The sequence below is a fragment of the Pseudorasbora parva genome, chromosome 14, assembly GCF_024679245.1.
Source record: "Pseudorasbora parva isolate DD20220531a chromosome 14, ASM2467924v1, whole genome shotgun sequence".
Lineage (NCBI taxonomy): Eukaryota > Metazoa > Chordata > Actinopteri > Cypriniformes > Gobionidae > Pseudorasbora > Pseudorasbora parva.
The window spans coordinates 10,666,621-10,686,805 of NC_090185.1; the positions used below are offsets into that span (position 1 = coordinate 10,666,621).

The 20,185-nt window shown below is 41.5% G+C and overlaps 1 long non-coding RNA gene across 2 annotated transcripts; it reads left to right on the plus strand.

Moving 5' to 3' along the window:
- Positions 1-1,640: 1,640 nt before the first annotated feature.
- LOC137040087 (uncharacterized) lies at positions 1,641-18,557 on the plus strand. Of its 2 annotated transcripts, none has more exons than XR_010897835.1 (4): positions 1,641-1,942; positions 13,605-13,718; positions 16,257-16,318; positions 18,492-18,557. It is a non-coding gene; the product is annotated as an uncharacterized lncRNA (long non-coding RNA). The 2 variants fall into 2 exon arrangements; XR_010897834.1 differs by lacking the exon at positions 1,641-1,942 and adding an exon at positions 13,273-13,510.
- Positions 18,558-20,185: the final 1,628 nt, after the last annotated feature.

Below are 20,185 nucleotides of genomic sequence, written 5' to 3' on the forward strand. Positions count from 1 at the left end.
ATTAATCTGAAAACCTCTTCATGTTCTCCAGGTGTGTTTGGGGCCGAAATAAATGAAATACATTCAGTGTCAGTGACAGAGGGAGATTCTGTCAATTTACACAATGATGTTCCTGAAATACTTGATGGCAATAATATACATTGGGTATATGGAGCTGAAAAGTACACTATTGCTGAAATCGTTAAAAAGTATGGATTCTTCTCCACATATAACGGTCCTGATGGGAGATTCAGAGACAGACTGAAGCTGGACAATCAAACTGGATCTCTGACCATCACAAACATCTCAACTGAACACGCTGGAGTTTATAAACTACAGATATCTGGAGCAAGACTATCATCAAAAACATTCAGAGTTTCTGTCTATGGTGAGTCATTTGCTCAAATGCTCACATATTCTTATTTTATTCAAATAATCTTTGGCTCAACAAATTAAGATTAATCCACAGCATTTGTGGCGTAAGGTTGATTAACACAAAAAATGATTTTGACTCGTCAAGAAAAGAAAAGAAAAAAATCAAGCCGCTCACAATGGAAGTTAATAAGGTAAAAAAAAATTACGATGTAAATATATTCTTAGTACTGTATTACAGAGCTTATAAATAGAAAGTAAAGAGAAATAAAAATATATATTTGTGTGCAGATGAGAAACCATTAAACTTTACATATAGGACAATGCGCACTGAGCCACATATTCTCCCATCAGCTCTTTCCTTGTCCGCCACAGAGTATGCGCTAAAGCAGACCAAAGTCCTTGAACTATGACATACAAAAAGCCACTTTTTAAACACTTTTTTACTGCACCAGTCTTTTTTATAGACCCTTGAACTTGGCAAATTGTGCCATGTGCTCATTTCATGTCATGGTTTCTCCGCCGCCACAGATAATGCATTAAATTAGACATTAGGCCTTGATATAACCAAATTTTTAACAAAAAAGGTCTATTAATTCATGTGTATCCATGTTTTCATACTAGTAAGAAGGCAGTAACACACAAAGGAAACAAGTTGTATAAATAAAACTAGAAATTATAATGCATAAGCATGCACACAATTCCAGTACGTATTTGAATAGTGTTTCGAATGTATGCAAAAATCTGTCTATTTTTTTAAGGGGCTTTGAATGTTGACACTACGAGCAAGTCAATAAAAATAAAAAAATACAATAAAATATTTACAGATGTGATATATGCTATAAATATAAAGCTGAAAATAATGCCAGATGAACGATTTTATGTTAAATATGGTCTGAAAATCGACAGCGAGGTTTGGAAATTTTAATTGGAAAATGTGCAGGGACCCTGAATTTCATGAAAACACATACAATAATTCAAAACTATTTGAGCTGTCAAGCGACAAAAGTTAGGAATTTAACTTTTACACAGTTCATAAGCAGTCTTTTAGTGTTCACTGACTGACCCCATTGCATTGACTTCCATTGTAGTGCCTCATTGTAACCTACATTTCTTATTCTTTATTCATTATCGAGTCATAATCATTTTGTGTGGTAATCAATATGCATCGCAAATGTTGCTGACTGAGCTTAATTTGTACTAAAATCTAAATGTCTCTTTACCTACATAATGAAATGTTCAATCATGACCTACAACACTAGATTGTACATTTATCTTTAATCGCTCATATTATATTTTCCAGCTCATCTGCCGGTTCCTATCATCATCAGTAACTCTTCAAAATGTTTTTCATCATCCTCAAATTGTTCACTGGTGTGTTCGGTGTTGAATGTGAGTCATGTGACTCTCTCCTGGTTCAAAGGAAACAGTTTATTGTCCAGCATCAGTGTGTCTGATCTCAGCATCAGTCTCTCTCTACCTCTGGAGGTGGAATATCAGGATAAAAACACCTACAGCTGTGTGCTGAACAATCCCATCAGCAACCAGACCAGACATCCCAACATCACTCAACTCTGTCACACATGTACAGGTACGGCAGCACGGCTGATATTAGTGTTTATGTACTCATTCACTTACATTAATGTCTCTTTCTTTATCACCACAACACGCTCTCCGTCAGATCCTCCAGTCTCAGTCTCTCTGATAGTGATGATCTCTTCTGCTGCCGTTGTCGCTGGATCTCTAATGATTGTAGTCGCAGTCATTGTGATCTTCTACATCTGCAAGAAATGTAGAAAAACAGGTCAGGAGAACAAGAAATTAATCGGTATATAAATATCTTTTAAGACACATTTTGATATATTTGGTTGTCTTTGATTATTGTTAATGCAGTTCAGACCCGGGTGGACGACAGAACTGATTCAGCATTGTGTAAACCAAAAACACGAAAAAAGGTAAGATGTTGCAAGACGTTGCTGCAGTCAGTCAGTTTGATTGAAGTGTGCTGATTGAAGTTTGCAGAACAGACGGTCAGTGAACAGACGTGGGGCCAGGTTTATCGACCCAACTGTCATTATTATTACCTTTAGTAGGGAGAAACAAAAAAAGAGGACAGTTTAAGCATTTTTAATGCTATTCACACTAAAAATATGTACTGTTTGCACCTCAGTGTTGTCCGATTTGCTGGTTTATTTTCATTTTTGCAGAACAAAAAAAAAAAAAACACTAATCAAAAATTAGAAGCACACAAAATGTTTCTGCTAAACTGATTGCATTTTTTCAGTAATGGTAATATTTTATCATATATCAATTATTATAGTGTTCATCCAAAAATGTTTTAGGTTGGATGTTATCTGAAAGCTTCAGTCACCATTCATTGCATTTTTCTTCCCATATGGTGACTTTCTGCTGTTAATATTCTGACTTTTCTCTTTATTTTTTTACTTTAGTCATACATAAGCCAAGCCAAATGTTACCAATTGAAAATGGCAGACGGTTGTGTTCGAGGGAAGCTCGATTGTACTCTAATCTAGATACTAATCTAATCGTGATTTTAAAAAACTAAATAAGTTCTCACATCAGGGGCAGAAACAATGGATTTATCTGTAGACTCTCTACTCCACGGATCTCTGCCTAGAAAAGAGAACCAATGAAAACCAATACATGAGAATAAATTCAGTCTTGTTACGCATATTCTACTTTTTATGTGGTTTTTGCATCTAACCGCGATGATCAGTGATAAAAGACGTCATTAATATGAACAAGATGTAGGCCGGATTCCACCATTACAGGGTAGAATGACTGTCAACAAAATCTAATTTATGCAAATGGAGTCGACAAGAAATGATGACTACCCATGAGATTGGATACAGTGACCCGTCGCCAGACCAGATACTGATAAAGTAGAGGTGCATACAGTCAAAACATTAAAACAAACGGCAGCGATCATTACACAATATACTGTATTAAAAATGTCACGGTAAAAGAGGTCAGTCGATCTCCTGACTACTCCGAGTGTGTGTATCATTTGACTGAACTAGATCTTAATATTCAGTGGAGTTGTTGAATCATGACACGTTGTTAGTTTACATAGGTGTTACGAATTGTATGTTAGAGCTTAGCCTACATGTAAAAATTAGGATCTTTACACTAGCCAGCCCGTGGTCTGTGGCCTAGCTAACCCAAATAAATAACCCAAAATTAAAAGTCAGTTTTATACCAGTAGATTGTCATTGGACAGAAAGTAGGACACAGAGATGTCACCCGTGCTGAAGTGTGTCCTGGAGCTGCAGTGTCTCTGCGGTTCATGAGTATCTGAGCTGAATGCAGCTTTAGCAGCCATTGGTTGATTTGTAGACGTGCTGCAAAAGGCAATCATTCTCAGAGCAGAAGCTGTTGTGACAAACCTTCAGAACTTCAACTGTTTGATGATTTAACGGTTTAAAGTCATGATTGATGTCATTTCCTTTTGCTGCTCCATGTTAGCATCTGTTAGTAGTAGTAGTTTTTCAAAACAAGTTTGTCAGTAGATTAAGATTTGCATTAATAAGGTGTTGTTATTAAAAGACTAAAGTTGTTCAGAGAGAAACTTAGCATAAGTAGTTCAGAGCATCAGTGGTTTGCTGACTGGGTTTGTGTTTCCTTTCAGAAATTGAAGATGGATGCTGTGTATGAGAATGTCCCCAAAAGACGGTGATCAAATGCTGTGTTTATCTACCAGAATGGATGTTAGAGCTAATACAAGATCATATACGCCAAACTTTTGGCTTTATTTACCAGCATTTTCTAATAGGATGTTTCTGTCCTTTCTTTGTATCATATATTTTGGTGTTATTGTGATGTCTCAAACTGTTTTAATTTAGTGGTTTACCAGTATTTGACCCAACTTTCATTATCAAATATACCCTACCACACCTTTCACTGTGCTCCTTTGTCTGTCATTGACTCTTTTTTTTGTGCTAAATGTTATTGGGAAAAAAGTTCATTGACTTGGTTATGGTAACAGTATCACACACGATAAGCTCTGCTGGATATTTCAGCAAATGTAACAAGCACATCATCGCCCTCTAGTGTCCAAAGCAGAAAAATCATCTCTCTAATAATAGCACTGTTTCCCCTGTGTTCACAAAATCAGTGTCTGTGCTCTGTGTATATATGGGAACTAGTAGGGGGTTACAAGTAACACTGAAGCAGTGTTAGAATTAATTAGATAATTACGTAATTAATTAAATGATGATTGAGCATTATTGAAGAAAACTGATGATAATGAGCAAATTCACTTAAAGGGTTACTTCAGCGATTAGCATATGGCTTTGTATCAGTAGAAACCCTGGAGAATATTCAAATTATTGTGCTTTCCCCTCTCATATCTCCCTGAGACGAGAGATTTATGCATTTTATTTCTGGAAAAATTCCTCCTATGATGCAAAATGACGATTTTTGCATCATAGGAGGAATGTTTGCCCAGAGGCTAAAGACTACAGCCAGCAGAGGGAGCCATTTCCGCATGTTTTGAACCCACGCATGGGGGATGGGAGATTACACTCAGCTTGCAGGGAGAGCTCAGCTTGCAGACAGGATCATTTAAACGGAGCTATGGTGAGCAATGTAAGTCTTTTAACTTCTCAAATTCATTTCTATGAAAGTTAAGCTTGCAAAGGCATGAACTGAAACGCGCCAGACTGAACTCGCGTTGTGAATGTATGCCGCGAGTGTAGTCGCGATTACCTCAGCTCTCATCACTCCTGCAGTTAGTGCTCAGTGCTGTGATACTCGCGCGGTGACTCATTCGTTATATTGAACACACACGTTCAGTTTTTAATTGTAGTGTCTCTAACTCAGTCACAGTAATGAAGTTGTTGGCATTGGAAATGGCCTCACAGGGCAGCGAAGCATTCTGGGAATTGTAGTCTTTCATCCCCATGGGACAAAAATACATTTTCTGTCTTTTCTCAGTCTAGAAGACACCAAATTCAAAAATAATTTCACATTTCTACTGCATTGATGACCCAGTTTAAATACAGATTCATCTTCCCAGCGCTGAAGTACCCCTTTAAGGAAAGTGAAACAAGAACTAGAACTTAGCCTACTTCCATCCATAAATTCTAAGATCTCGGCAGAGGAGGATCAAACAACTCCACAAACAGCATTACCAGCTTCACTTATTACTAAATCCTTTGACTTTATATCTGTCATATGTCTACAGAACTTCTTATTGAGAATTAACAGAGGTTTAGATGTTGATGTTTATTGAAATTTTTTGATCACCATTATGGTGATCAGTGTTTCCTTTAGCTGACCAGTTTGACTAATTTTTGGCCAGTTTTATGTGAAACACATGTGAGACTGGTCTCTGTCTTCTAGTCTTGTTTGTTTCTCATTGCTTTTATCATATATCATATTTGTATACTGTTGTGAACATTATAGAATTAAAACCGACAGCATCCAACATCCACGTGACCAGAGTTTCTTGGCGCGCTCACATCACCTTAAGTTATGTCAAGCATGAACTCAACCCATGCACATTGCATACGCAGACAACTGCCTGTCGGAAGCAATAGTCTAAATTTATACATTTAAATATAAAATATTGTTTTTTTCCTTAGAAACACTTATCGTTACACTTCAGAATGCACTGAATCATCCACTGGGGTCGTGTACTTATTGCTGTATGATGCTGTTTGAACTTTAAGGAACCCAAATGAGTTTTCATTAGCAGAGATTATTTATTTTTCTGTGTTCATATGAAGAAATAAAGTCGTATACATCTCGGATGGCATGAGGGTAAAAGACGCGTAAACGATGAGGACTTTTCTGCATGCACTGTATTTTCAGTGTAACAGTTACATAATACAGAATAGGCTACTAGCTAGAGACATGGGATTCCTTGTCCTCTCTCATCCTTCACTGTCATCGCTCCTTCTTTTATCCTCCTGCACCTCCATGAGAAACTCAAGGCCATGTGATGCTCCATTCCCATGGCTCTCAGCCTCACCCTGCTTGCCACAGAGCCTCAAGCTAAACTCTTGGACGTCTTTTAAATAATCTATGGCATGAATTTCGACCCTCCCGTGGGCTCACCACCTGTAGGAGGGATCATAAGGGGCCGGTGCAAAGTGGAACGGGCGACAGTCGAAGGTGAGGCCCCTGACGACCCGATCTCTGGACACAGAAACTGGCTCTAGGGATGTGGAATGTCACCTCGTTGGCGGGGAAGGAGCCTGAGCTTGTGTGTGAGGTTGAGAGATACCGACTAGAAATAGTCGGGCTGACCTCCACACACAGCTTGGGCTCTGGAACCACACTTCTGGAGAGAGAGGCTGGACTCTCTACCACTCTGGAGTTGCCCATGGTGAGAGGCGGCGGGCTGGAGTGGGTTTGCTTATAGCCCCCCAGCTCAGCCGCCATGTGTTGGAGTTCAGCCCGGTGAACGAGAGGGTCGCTTCCCTGCGCCTTCGATTCGGGGATAGGTCTCTCACTGTCATTTGTGCCTACGGGCCAAATGGGAGTGCAGAGTACCCGGCCCTCTTGGGGTCTCTAGGAGGGGTGCTGGATAGTGCTCCGACTGGAGACTCCATCGTTCTACTGGGGGACTTCAACGCCCACGTGGGCAGTGACAGAGACACCTGGAGGGGCGTGATTGGGAGGAACGGCCCCCCTGATCTGAACCCGAGCGGTGTTCTGTTATTGGACTTCTGTGCTAACCATGGCTTGTCCATAACGAACACCATGTTCAAGAATAAGGGGGTCCATCAGTGCACATGGCACCAGGACACCCTAGGCTGAAGGTCGATGATCGACTTTGTGGTCATCTCATCTGACCTCTGGCCATATGTCTTGGACAATCGGGTGAAGAGAGAGGGCGGAGATGTCAACCGATCACTACCTGGTGGTGAGTTGGATCCGATGGAGGGGGAGGAAGCTGGACAGACTCGGCATACCCAAACGTACTGTGAAGGTCTGTTGGGAACATTTGGCTGAACCCCCTGTCAGAGAGATCTTCAACTCCCACCTCCGGCAGAGCTTCGACCGGATCCCGAGGGAGTCTGGAGATATTGAGTCAGAATGGACCATGTTCTCCACCTCCATTGTCAACGCGGCCACTCAGAGCTCCTGGCCGTAAGGTCTCTGGGGCCTGTCGAGGTGGCAATCCCCGAACCCGGTGGTGGACACCGGAAGTAAGGAATGCCGTCAAGCTGAAGAAGGAGTCCTATCGGGCCTGGCTGTCATCGAGGTAGTTAATAAGCTTCTCGGTGGCAAGGTGCCGGGGTGGATGAGATTCGCCCTGAGTACCTTAAGTCTCTGGATATTGTGGGGCTGTCTTGGCACACACGCCTCTGCAGCATCGCATGGAGGTTGGGGACAGTACCTATGGACAGGCAGACTGGGGTGGTCGTCCTTCTTTTCAAGAAGGGGGACCAGAAAGTGTGTTCCAACTACAGGGGGAATCACACTTCTCAGCCTCCCTGGGAAAGTCTATGCCAGGGTACTGGAGAGAAGAATTCGGCCGATAGTGAAACCTCGGATTCAGGAGGAGCAGTGTGGTTTTCGTCCCGGTCGTGGAACACTGGACCAGCTCTATATCCTTTCCAGGGTGCTGGAGGGTTCATGGGAGTTTGCCCAACCAGTCCACATGTGCTTTGTGAATTTGGAGAAGGCATTCAACTGTGTTCCTCGTGACACCCTGTGGAGGGTGCTCTGGGAGTATGGGGTCCGGGGCCCTCTGCCTATGGCTGTTCGGTCCCTTTACGACCAGAGCAAGAGCATGGTTCGTATTGCCGGCAGTAAGTCAAATTGGTTCCCGGTGCATGTTGGTCTCCGGCAGGGCTGCCCTTTGTCACCGGTTCTGTTCATAATTTATATGGACAGAATTTCTAGACGCAGCCAAGGGCCGGAGAGTGTCCGGTTTGGGGACCAAGCGATTTCATCACTGCTCTTTGCAGATGATGTTGTCGTGTTGGAAACATCAGACCAGGACCTTCAGCATGCACTGGGACGGTTTGCAGCGGAGTGTGAAGCGGCTGGGATGAGAATCAGCACCTCCAAGTCCGAGGCCATGGTTCTCAGTCAGAAAAGGGTAGCTTGCTCACTTCAGGTTGGTGGAGAGTTCTTGCCTCAAGTGAAGGAGTTTAAGTATCTTGGGGTCTTGTTCACAAGTGAGGGAAGGATGGAACGGGAGCTTGACAGACGGATCGGTGCAGCATCTGCAGTAATGCGGGCGATGTACCGAGCTGAGCCGTAAGGCGAAGCTCACGATTTACAGGTCAATCTACGTTCCTACTCTCACCTATTGTCATGAGCTGTGGGTCATGACCGAAAGGACTAGATCCCGGATACAGGCGGCTGAAATGAGCTTTCTCTGCAGGGTGGCTGGGCACTCCCTTAGAGATAGGATGAGAAGCTCGGTCACTTGGGAGGAGCTCAGAGTAGAGCCGTTGCTCCTTCACATCGAGAGGAGCCAGCTGAGGTGGCTCGAGCATCTATTTCGGATGCCTCCTGGACGCCTCCCAGGGAGGTGTTCCGGGCACGTGCCACCAGGTGGAGGCCCCGGGGAAGACCCAGGACACGCTGGAGGGATTATGTCTCCCTGCTGGCCTGGGAACACCTCGGGGTTCCCCTGGAGGAGCTGGAGGAAGTGGCTAGAGAGAAGGAAGTCTGGGTGTCTCTGCTTAGACTGTTGCCCCCGCGACCCGGCCCCGAATAAGCGGAAGATAATGGATGGATGGATATATACTTTTGAGCAACTTTTTGATCCTGATAAGCTCTCATTGTCACAGCTGTAAATATGATGGCTTTCTTCTTCCATAAGGGGGGTTTGATATCATGGCGGCGTTGTTCATTGTGCCGCCATAATTTGTTGTCTTTCTATAACTGTCACAATTATGTTCTATTCCTTCTTCACTTGTCCTCATTTGTCACTGATTAGTTTATCTTCCCCACCTGTGTCTAACTAGTTCCCTCATCTCCCTTGTATAGTTATACTCCCCATACTGCATTCCTCCCCATTCCTCTCGCCTGCAGCCAGTGATCCCAAAGTGTCCATGGGGGTTAGTCAGGAGCGGGAGGACACGAAGGCCGCGGATTTGATGTAGGCGAGTCAGTCCAACTCAGAGCTGGGAGCGGACATAGATCTGTTAGATCGGTGGTCCGCGGATCCTTTTCCCACCCTAGTCCCCACCCTATCATCATCAGCATCGTCTTCTTCTCCAGTCCCGTCTGGTAATCCTCTGCCTGTATCCTCGTCTCTCCTCATCCCATCTCCATCGCTGGCTGTGGCCAGCCCCCTGGATCCGTGGGCACTACTGGTGTCATCTGGCTCCTCGACTCTGCCACCGCCGCTCATCCCATGCGGCTCATTCGCGTCTCTGGCTTTCCTGCCACCAGCCCAGTTAGCAGTTGAGGCCCCGGCTACACCTCAGGCCTCCAGGCCCATCTCTCTATCTCGACCTGTCAGCCCATCACCATCGCCTCAGCTCACCGCTCCTTCATCGGCTCCGCGGCCCGTCTGCCCAGAAACGCCGCTGGGCTCCCTTGTCTCTCCAGGTCGGCCTCCGGCGGTCGACGCTCAGCCTAAGCCTCGGACTTCCGGGATTCAGGCTGCGCCCTCACCCTGCACCCCTCCGGCGTCAGCAGGCTCCTCCCTTCCTAGTTCCCTCATCTCCCTTGTGTATTTATACTCCTATTCTGTTCTGTCCTTCGTCGGTTATTGTTATTGTTGCTGTTAAGGTTATTGTTTGTACGTATGGTTAATGTTTGAAGTAAAGTCTGTGTTGAACCCTCATCTCCTTTGTTGCACTCTTCCTACTCCTCCTCGTCTTCAACCAACCGTGACAGAATAAGCGACCCTCCAAGTAGGTAAAGATGATGGACTCACCCCTGCTTCAACTCCTACTCCACCGAAACACCACTGGGCTCCCTTGTCTCTCCAGGTCGGCCTCCGGCGGTCGACGCTCAGCCTAAGCCTCTGACTTTCGGGATTCAGGCTACACCCTCACTCTGCACCCCTCCGGTGTCAGCAGGCTCCTCCCTTCCACCAGCCTCCCCATCAGCCTCGCTTGCCTCATCGTCGATCTGGCCATCGGGATCCACGTCACCGCCTCAGTCACGTGAGCCAGCAGCTCGGCACCAGGCTTCCAGGCCTACAATGTCGCCCTGGTCAGTCGGCCGCTCGGTTTCGCCGGTTCCTCACCTCACCATGGTTCCACCTCCGCCGATTGGTCCAAGGGTTCCATCCACCCTGACGGTCAGGACTCCGCCCTGGATCCTCCCACCATCAGCGCCAACATGGTATTCGTGCCCGCCTGCTCCAGAACTCTGCCCATCACCAGCTTCACGCCCTCCACCGAAGCCTCCGCCCCTTTTGTTGTATAATCTTCTTCTTCACGGCGCGAGGACGCGGCTTTTCGAGGGGGGCGTAATGTCACAATTATATTCTATTCCGTCTTCACCTGTGCTCGTTTGTCACTGACTAGTTTATCTTCCCCACCTGTGTCTAACTAGTTCCCTCATCTCCCTTGTGTATTTATACTCCCCATTCTGTTCTGTCCTTCGTCGGTTATTGTTATTGTTGCGGTTAAGGTTATTGTTTGTACGTATGGTTAATGTTTGAAGTAAAGTCTGTGTTGAACCCTCATCTCCTTTGTTGCACTCTTCCTACTCCTCCTCGTCTTCAACCAACCGTGACAATCACTGCATATACACTGTAACAAATTATTTAAAAAATAAGTTACCTGTTTGCCTTAACATTTTTGAGAATTGACAACTTTTATTCAAATATTATTAAAAGATTTTATAAGCATATTGGGTAACTGGGAGTGTTTTATTTGTGATGGTGCAGTGAAACAAGCCAAATTGTGCTATTTCTATGATTTATCAATTTTTTTTGTGGTTCAGATACAATAATATTTTGAGTTTCTATTTATTAAACCAATTTACTTCATTGTATCAACTGAAATTTTTAATTTCAATGAACTCAAAATTTTAAGGCAACCAGGTTACTTACTTTTTTAAGTTAAACCAACACATTTATTTTTTAGTGTAGTTAACCTTTTGGAGATTTCCGTCTACTTGCAGCTGCTATAGCCCCTCCCACTTGGAGCACAAGCCCCTCCCACTGAGCTGTTTCCAGGCTGAATCGATACCTGCTTGTCTTTGTCAACAATAGTTTTTCATCTTTGTTCAAAGCTTCTGTAAAGAGTCAGAGCTGTGCAGAAGCAGGAAGAGGCCCTCACCAAACTAGACACATGCTCAAAATACCATTGTTTCTCACAAACAAGTTTGTCCAACAAAAGATCAAATGACAAGACGACCGCAGAGGTTTCAGGTATGACTCAAAAACTGAACTTCAGCAAAACTGGTACTGTGAGATGGCAGATATTTTTTTTTTTAACTTTGTTGGTTTTCCCACACAACTAAATAAACTGAATATATGCAACCATTTTTAAATCACTAGGAGATATTCTCGATCTCACACAATATTATTCTAGTTTTACATATTGAACAGAATTATATCTTTCAACAAATTTAGTCAATAGCAAAAAAAATAAGAAAGTCATATCAGTTCATGTGGTCATATATATATGGATATAAATAGTCCCATGTTCAAAACCTGCTCAGAGCATGTGTATGGTATGCAAGTAGGAGGGTCAAAAGATTCACACACCAGATTGTGAAGCAGATTGAGTCATTTAGCTAGACAGTCTAATCAGATCAGACATTTCGATGAAGAGCTTAACTTTTTTTTAACGTTTTTTTTAAACAATGTTTTTTTTATTCTGTTTGTGTTGCTGGAGTCTAATGGGTAAGTTAAAAAAAGCATTTAATGGTTTCATTTCTCTCCGTTTCTGGGTAATAAAGCTGTTGCTTCAGTTCAGACTACTTTATTTTCTACTTTTATATGCACCAGATCAATAGGTTTACTTTGAATTCTGGTCTCTGCGTTTAATTGGAATTTTAGGTGAAAATTCCCAGGCGTTCTATCGTGACTATAAACGTCTCTCGCTCAGAAATCAAATTTCAAATCTCACGCGTTTTGTTGTTGTTGTGATTTTCAGTATCGTAAACTCAAAGATAACAAATGCACATTCTTCACAACAATTTCTCCAAAAGATTCTATTGAATATATCCAACAGAATTAAACTTTTACTTTGTATTTATCATGTTTTTAAAGAATTTATGTAACTTCACACATTGATATTTACTCGCTAGTGGAGTTTAAAAAGTACTTATGATCAAATTTTTACCTTTCAATCTGCGTTTGTGTGTTTGCTGCTGCTCTGGATTTTCTTCAGTTTATACTTAAACAATTAATCTACATCTGATTTCCGGCTTTGTAAAACAGGAGCCTTAATCGGTCTCTCTTCATGTTCTCAGATGTGTTTGAAGCTGAAACAAATGAAATACAGTCAGTGTCAGTGACAGAGGGAGATTCTGTCACTTTATACACTGATATTGCTGATATACGTAACAACGATATAGCATGGCAATTTGTAGCTGAAAACTACATGATAGCTAAAATTAAAAAAAAGAAGCCATTCTTCCCCCCATATAACGGCACTGATGGGAGATTCAGAGACAGACTGAAGCTGGACAATCAAACTGGATCTCTGACCATCACAAACATCAGAACTGAAGACTCTGGAGATTATAAAGTACAGATGTTGGGAGCTAAACTGTCAATAAAAACTTTCAGTGTTTCTGTCTATGGTGAGTATCACTAATCCTGCCCTCTACATTCAATTTTAATTAACTTTTACATATTGAAATGTTTTATCATTGATCACATACACTAACTATCAACACACTCAACACTTACTCAACACACAAAACCAAAAATATGATTGTTGATTAGATTTATCCAGATTTCTCACATGTATTCCAGCTCGTCTGCCTGTTCCTGTCATCAGCAGAGACTGTTCTTCATCATCAAATTGTTCACTGGTGTGTTCATCAGTGTTGAGTGTGAGTCATGTGAATCTCTCCTGGTTCAAAGGAAACAGTTTATTGTCCAGCATCAGTGTGTCTGATCTCAGCATCAGTCTCTCTCTACCTCTGGAGGTGGAATATCAGGATAAAAACACCTACAGCTGTGTGCTGAACAATCCCATCAGCAACCAGACCAGACATCCCGACATCCCTCAACTCTGCCACACATGTGCAGGTACGGCAGCACAGCTGATATTAGTGTTTATGTACTCATTCACTTAATGACTGTTGTTCTTTAACATCACAACACTCTCCTTCACTTTGTCCAGTCTCAGACTCTCTGATAGTGCTGATCTCCGTTGCCGCTGTTGGATCTCTGTTGATTGTTGTTGCAGTCGGGATCTTCTGCATCTGCAAAAACCAAAGAAAAAAAGTCCAAGAAGGCAAGTGTTCCCTACAGCTTTTAAACTAAATATTTTAATCAGTTGATAGCCCTAATTATCGTTGAATTGCATTTCCCCCGGTTTCACAGTCAAGGCTTAAAATAATCCAGACTTAAATGCATGTTTAAACTTTTTTAACTGAAAGCAACTTGCACTGGTGTGTCTTAAAATATGTCAGTGCCATTGTTCTCTCTCAAGATGTACACCTGTAGGGAACGTTTATAAAAACTACTTAAATGTCCTAATTGAACTAAGGCCAAATCCTGGTTTAATAAGCACTGTCTATGAAACCGGGCTTTTTTTAAATCATAATTTTAGTAGTTAACGGCCTCTGGTTTCTTTTTAAAGGGTTAGTTCACCTAAAAATGAAATGTATGTCATTAACTCCTGAAAGGGAATAAAAACATCATCAAAGTAGTCCATATGTGACATCAGTTAGTTCATTAGAATCTCGAAGCATCGAAAATACATTTTGGTCCAAAAATAACAAAAACTACGACTTTATTCAGCATTGTCTTCTCTTCTGTGTTTGTATTCAAACCTTACATAAAGATTCTAACTAACTAACTGATGTCACATATGGACTACTTTGATTATGTTTTTATTCCCTTTCTGGACATGGACAGTATAGTGTGCATACACTTGCATACGCTCTCGGACTAAATATAAAATATCTTAAACTGTGTCTGAAGATGAACCGAGGTCTTACGGGTGTGGAATGACATTAGGGTGAGTCATTATTGACATACAGGTCCTTCTCAAAAAATTAGCATATTGTGATAAAGTTCATTATTTTCCATAATGTAATGACAAAAATTAAACGTTCATATATTTTAGATTCATTGCACACCAACTGAAATATTTCAGGTCTTTTATTGTTTTAATACTGATGATTTTGGCATACAGCTCATGAAAACCCAAAATTCCTGCCTCAAAAAATTAGCATATCATGAAAAGGTTCTCTAAACGAGCTATTAAGCTAATCATCTGAATCAAATAATTAACTCTAAACACCTGCAAAAGATTCCTGAGGCTTTTAAAAACTCCCAGCCTGGTTCATTACTCAAAACCGCAATCATGGGTAAGACTGCTGACCTGACTGCTGTCCAGAAGGCCATCATTGACACCCTCAAGAGAGGGTAAGACACAGAAAGAAATTTCTGAACGAATAGGCTGTTCCCAGAGTGCTGTATCAAGGCACCTCAGTGGGAAGTCTGTGGGAAGGAAAAAGTGTGGCAAAAAACGCTGCACAACGAGAAGAGGTGACCGGACCCTGAGGAAGATTGTGGAGAAGGACCGATTCCAAACCTTGGGGGACCTGCGGAAGCAGTGGACTCTGGAGGAGTCTGGAGGAAGACTGGGGAGAAGGAAATGCCAAAATGCCTGAAGTCCAGTGTCAAGTCCCCACAGTCAGTGATGGACTGGGGTGCCATGTCAGCTGCTGGTGTTGGTCCACTGTGTTTTATCAAGGGCAGGTCAATGCAGCTAGCTATCAGGAGATTTTGGAGCACTTCATGCTTCCATCTGCTGAAAAGCTTTATAGCGATGAAGATTTGTTTTTTCAGCACGACCTGGCACCTGCTCACAGTGCCAAAACCAATGGTAAATGGTTTACTGACCATGGTATTACTGTGCTCAATTGGCCTGCCAACTCTCCTGACCTGAACCCCATAGAGAATCTGTGGGATATTGTGAAGAGAAAGTTGAGAGACGCAAGACCCAACACTCTGGATGAGCTTAAGGCCGCTATCGAAGCATCCTGGGCCTCCATAACACCTCAGCAGTGCCACAGGCTGATCGCCTCCATGCCACGCCGCATTGAAGCAGTCATTTCTGCAAAAGGATTCCCCACCAAGTATTGAGTGCAGAACTGAACATAATTATTTGAAGGTTGACTTTTTTTGTATTAAAAACACTTTTCTTTTCTTGATCGGATGAAATATGCTATTTTTTTGAGATAGGAATTTTGGGTTTTCATGAGCTGTATGCCAAAATCATCAGTATTAAAACAATAAAAGACCTGAAATATTTCAGTTGGTTTGCAATGAATCAAATATACGAAAGTTTTTTCATCATTACATTACAGAAAATTTTTATTCTTATTATTATATTTATAGTTTTTATAAATATTTTATTCTTTTAAAAATTAAAAGAATTTTTATCATTACATTACGGAAAATAATGAACTTCATCACAATATGCTAATTTTTTGAGAAGGACCTGTACATTTAATTTTTGGGTGAACTAACCCTTTAATGGAAGAAACCGAAACAATGTGTGCACAGTGCAGTTTCGGTATACATTTGCATATAATGTCACTGGACCACATTCTTTACATGTCTTAATCTTAAACTGCATTAAAACAGACTGTAAAATGCTTACAGCTTTCTCTAGTTTACGAACACAATCTTACATGTGTAAAGATGACTATTTCATTTGTTGAGTTTAAAAAAAATGATGTGTTAAGTATATTGTTCTAAGTATAATTATTGCATACTCTGTAATGTCAAATTATATTTAACTATTATTATTGAACAGATCATTCTTCTGATGTTGAAGTAACGTATACTGATATCAACACAGGAAATGCACGCAGAAAGGTAAGATGCCTTTAGTTTTTGTATTATTTTAGCAGCGAGTGAGATTGTGGTGTGCGCTTGGGTTTTTGTCTGTAAAACACACCTTACACACAACAGAATCATGTCAGATACTATAAAAGTCTTGTACTGAAAATGAGATCCATCTGCAGTGTGGCACATTGGGTGCTAAGCGATCTCCAGTCTGCTCGGTGAGTTGCAAATGTCTCTGCTTCATCTCATGGTAGGTGGACGATGCGCAAGTCTTCGATGAAAGTGCGCCGTCATGTTTGACTCAGGCGCCATTGCTTCCACTTCCTAAGGGATGGTGCCCACAACATGGGCACCTTTGTTAACCTTTGGTTCTGGGGATAGGCAAAGAATATGGCCCTCTTTGTATATTTCCACATTGTTGAGATTGTCAAGGTGTGAGACCTGGAGTAAATGTCGAAGACGTTGTTGGGCGACGTTTAGACGTATGGTGAGACTTGCCAATGATTTCCAGGTTGCAGATGGCTGTTAGCCTAGAAATCTAGACGCACCCTAGCGGCAGCAAATCTAATCTGCCGCGAGTGTCGTCTAGCAACTCTCAATACCTTTCCGAGCTGTAAAAGCCAAACTCTGGATGGCCCAATCACATCGTGTATAGAGTCGGTGGGCGGGGCCATAATGACGACGGCCGAGTTGCGTTTGAGTGCTTCTAGTAAACAGAGAAACTGGCGAACGGCGGCGGTCTTTCGAATCAGCTTTGACCGCGACTCTGGAAGACTTGGAGTTAAGCTTTTCTCTGAGAAAAGAACAAAGAACGGCACTGAAGTCATTCTTAAAAAGGGAAGATGTGTTCGGAGTTTAGCTGACCGGATACGGCGAATGTTTAATCTGTCAACGAGCTCTGCTTCACCTTTGTTGCTCTGGTTGGTGGTAGTGCTATCCTATCGCGTGCAGAGGGAGGTTGAAAGACAACCGTTTATCCCGCCCCTCGGATTGAGCTGTCAATGGTAAGTTTCCAGACCAAACATCTTGATGTGGGTCTGGCTTGTCAGTCTAGATGGCTGTGGGAATGACGATTAGATTTAGAAGTCGGATTTTTGTTCCTAGGGTGATTGCATTGGATGTTCGGATCGTAGTCACCTCGTAACTGTTGTGACATCTTTCGCGAAATGTAAAGCCTTAAGTTGTTCTTTGTCTCAACGCTGTATTTCGCATGACGAAATCCAAAACGAGAAGAAAGATGGATGGTGATTCAGAGATGACTTGGTCGTGATCAGTGTTGTGGAAGTGGTCAATGAAACGACCCAGGATGCTTTATGAGCGGGCAGTTTTCCAAAGCTTGCCATGATGTAGACTGTCGAAAGCCTCAGCAAAATCAAAATGTCAGTTTCTGTTGTAGTTTGCTCTTGTTCTTAAAGCTACACTGTGTAACTTTTTTTAGTTTATTCTTAGCTCAAAAATATATGTGCTCATTAATGTATATTTACTTCTTTCAAGTAATAAAGTATTCTGGTAAGTTTATAATATGCCATTGAAAATACATACGGGTGAGGGGTTCGAATGCCGGTCGCCATGCTGCTCCTCCATCTTGAAAGTTCATTAGCCAAAGAGGGACATACCCATAAATTCAAGCTTCACCTTTCGCGTTTTAACACTCAATGGCACTCATTGACAAGGTCGAACTGGAAGCCATGTTAATCTTGGACTAAATCGGCCACCGTAGGAGTTAAAACGAAATCGGAATTGAGAGGAACAGAAACTAATCTTCCCTGGATGGTCAAATACCTTTTCACCGCTAAATGGGGGGAAATATCACACAGCATATTTTAGCTTTAAGTAGCTTTAAGATGAAAATTTGTCCCAAGCAGGATCGACAGTGTAATATTAGTTCATTTCAATATTTGATTTTTTAGAAATGTTTACTTTTGAAAGATGATTTTTTTTTTGCTATTTTGCATTGGCACAAAATTCGGTCCCTGAAGCAAAATTAGTGAGAACTCAATCTCAATCTGCTTCATATTAGCTTAGTAGTAATAAGAAGTGAAATATTTTATCAAATAATATTCCATTACTGTTATTAGTAAAAAACTAACAAATCAAAAACATGATTTTACATGACTCTCAATCAATCTTCAGAATGCAATATTTTTTATATAATAATAGTATTAGTATTATATCTTGTTTTTTGTTGTTGTTGTTTTAACAGAGAGTTGACGAAGGGAGTCATGTGGAGTATTCATGTGTCGCCGTGAGAGAAGTCAGCAATGTTTGAAAAAATATGTTTGACTGTTAAAGGAATAGTTCATCCAAAAATGAAAATGATCCTATAATTGACTTTCTTCTTGTAGTCGAACATAATTGTGTACGCACATACGTCCAGTGATTATCGTTTAAGAAGGTTTAAATATGGATATTTTTCTAACAAAACCACACCGCTTCACTCCAGAAGGCATTTTTTGGAGCCTCAAAATCTCGTGCACCATTCAGTGCCATTACAAAGCTGGGAAGAGGCAGGATATTATTTATTATAACTCTGATTGTGTCTAGATAAAAGAAGAAAGTCATTTATATTTGTGGCTTAAAGGAGAGTATTTTTGGGCGAAATATCCTTTGAAGGACTTAAATATATGACCAACAAAAGTTATTTTTAATATTCTCTCATCATTTTTGTCCACCTATTTGTATATAAATTGTACAGTTAAATTCATGTATTATTAGTAGTTTGCTTTTATGTCTATATTTAACTCTAATTCATGTGTATAATGCTATTTTACTTGTGATTGTTTTTTGTAATTTTACCCTTTTGAACTATATTTTGTCTCTTGCTAAATATTTATCAGTGTAAATTGTATTTATTTTAAAGAGCGATTCATTCTAAGTTGTTCTTGTATAATGTGATTTTTTTAAAATCTTTTTTTACTATGTCTCCTTTTCTTCCCCTTTTGCATTGTTACTAAATGGGAGAGAAAATAGTGATCCATTCTCAAAGAGGCAGCTTATTTTTTATGTTTTATAATATTTTCTTGTTATGTGATTTTATTTTTATTTTTACTGTCTCCTTTTCTTCCCCTTTTGCATTGTAACTTAATAGGAAATAAAATGATGATCCATTCTCAGAGGCAGCTTATCTTTTTATGTTTTATACTATTTTCTTGCCTATTGTGTGTTTTTTTATTATTATTTTTGTTTACTATGTGTCCTCTTCTAGCCTAGAAATCTAGACGCACCCTAGCGGCAGCAAATTTAATTTGCCCGCAAGTGTCGTCTAGGCACTCTCAATACCCTACTGAGCTGTATTCCTCAGAATCTGGACGGCCCAATCACATCGTGTAGGCTATAGAGTCGGCGGGCGGGGCCATAATGACGACGGCCGAGTTGCGTTTGCGTGCTTCTAGTAAACACAGAAACTGGCGAACGGCGGTCTTTCGAATCAGCTCTGACCGCGCCTCCAGAAGACTTGGAGTTAAGCTTTTCTCTGAGAAAAGGACAAAGAACGGCACTGAAGTCATTCTTAAAAAGGGAAGATGTGTTCGGAGTTTAGCCGACCGGATACGGCGAATGTTTAATCTGTCAGCGAGCTCCCCTTCACCGTCGTTGCTCCGGTTGGTGTAGCGCTATCCTATCGTGTGCAGAGGGAGTTTGAAAGACAACCGTTTATCCCGCCCCTCGGATTGAGCTGTCAATGGTGAGTTTCCAGACCAAACATCTTGATGTGGGTCTGGCTTGTCAGGCTAGTCCTCTTCTGTATTGTAACTAAATGGGAGATAATGGTGATTCATTCTTAAAGAGGCAGCTTATTTTTTGTATCTTGTGTCTTGTATCAAGTGATTAACTCTGCAAAACTACCCAGTGCAGAAGTGTTTTCTTAATGGTGTCGCGAGCCGCCAGTTAAACATTGAA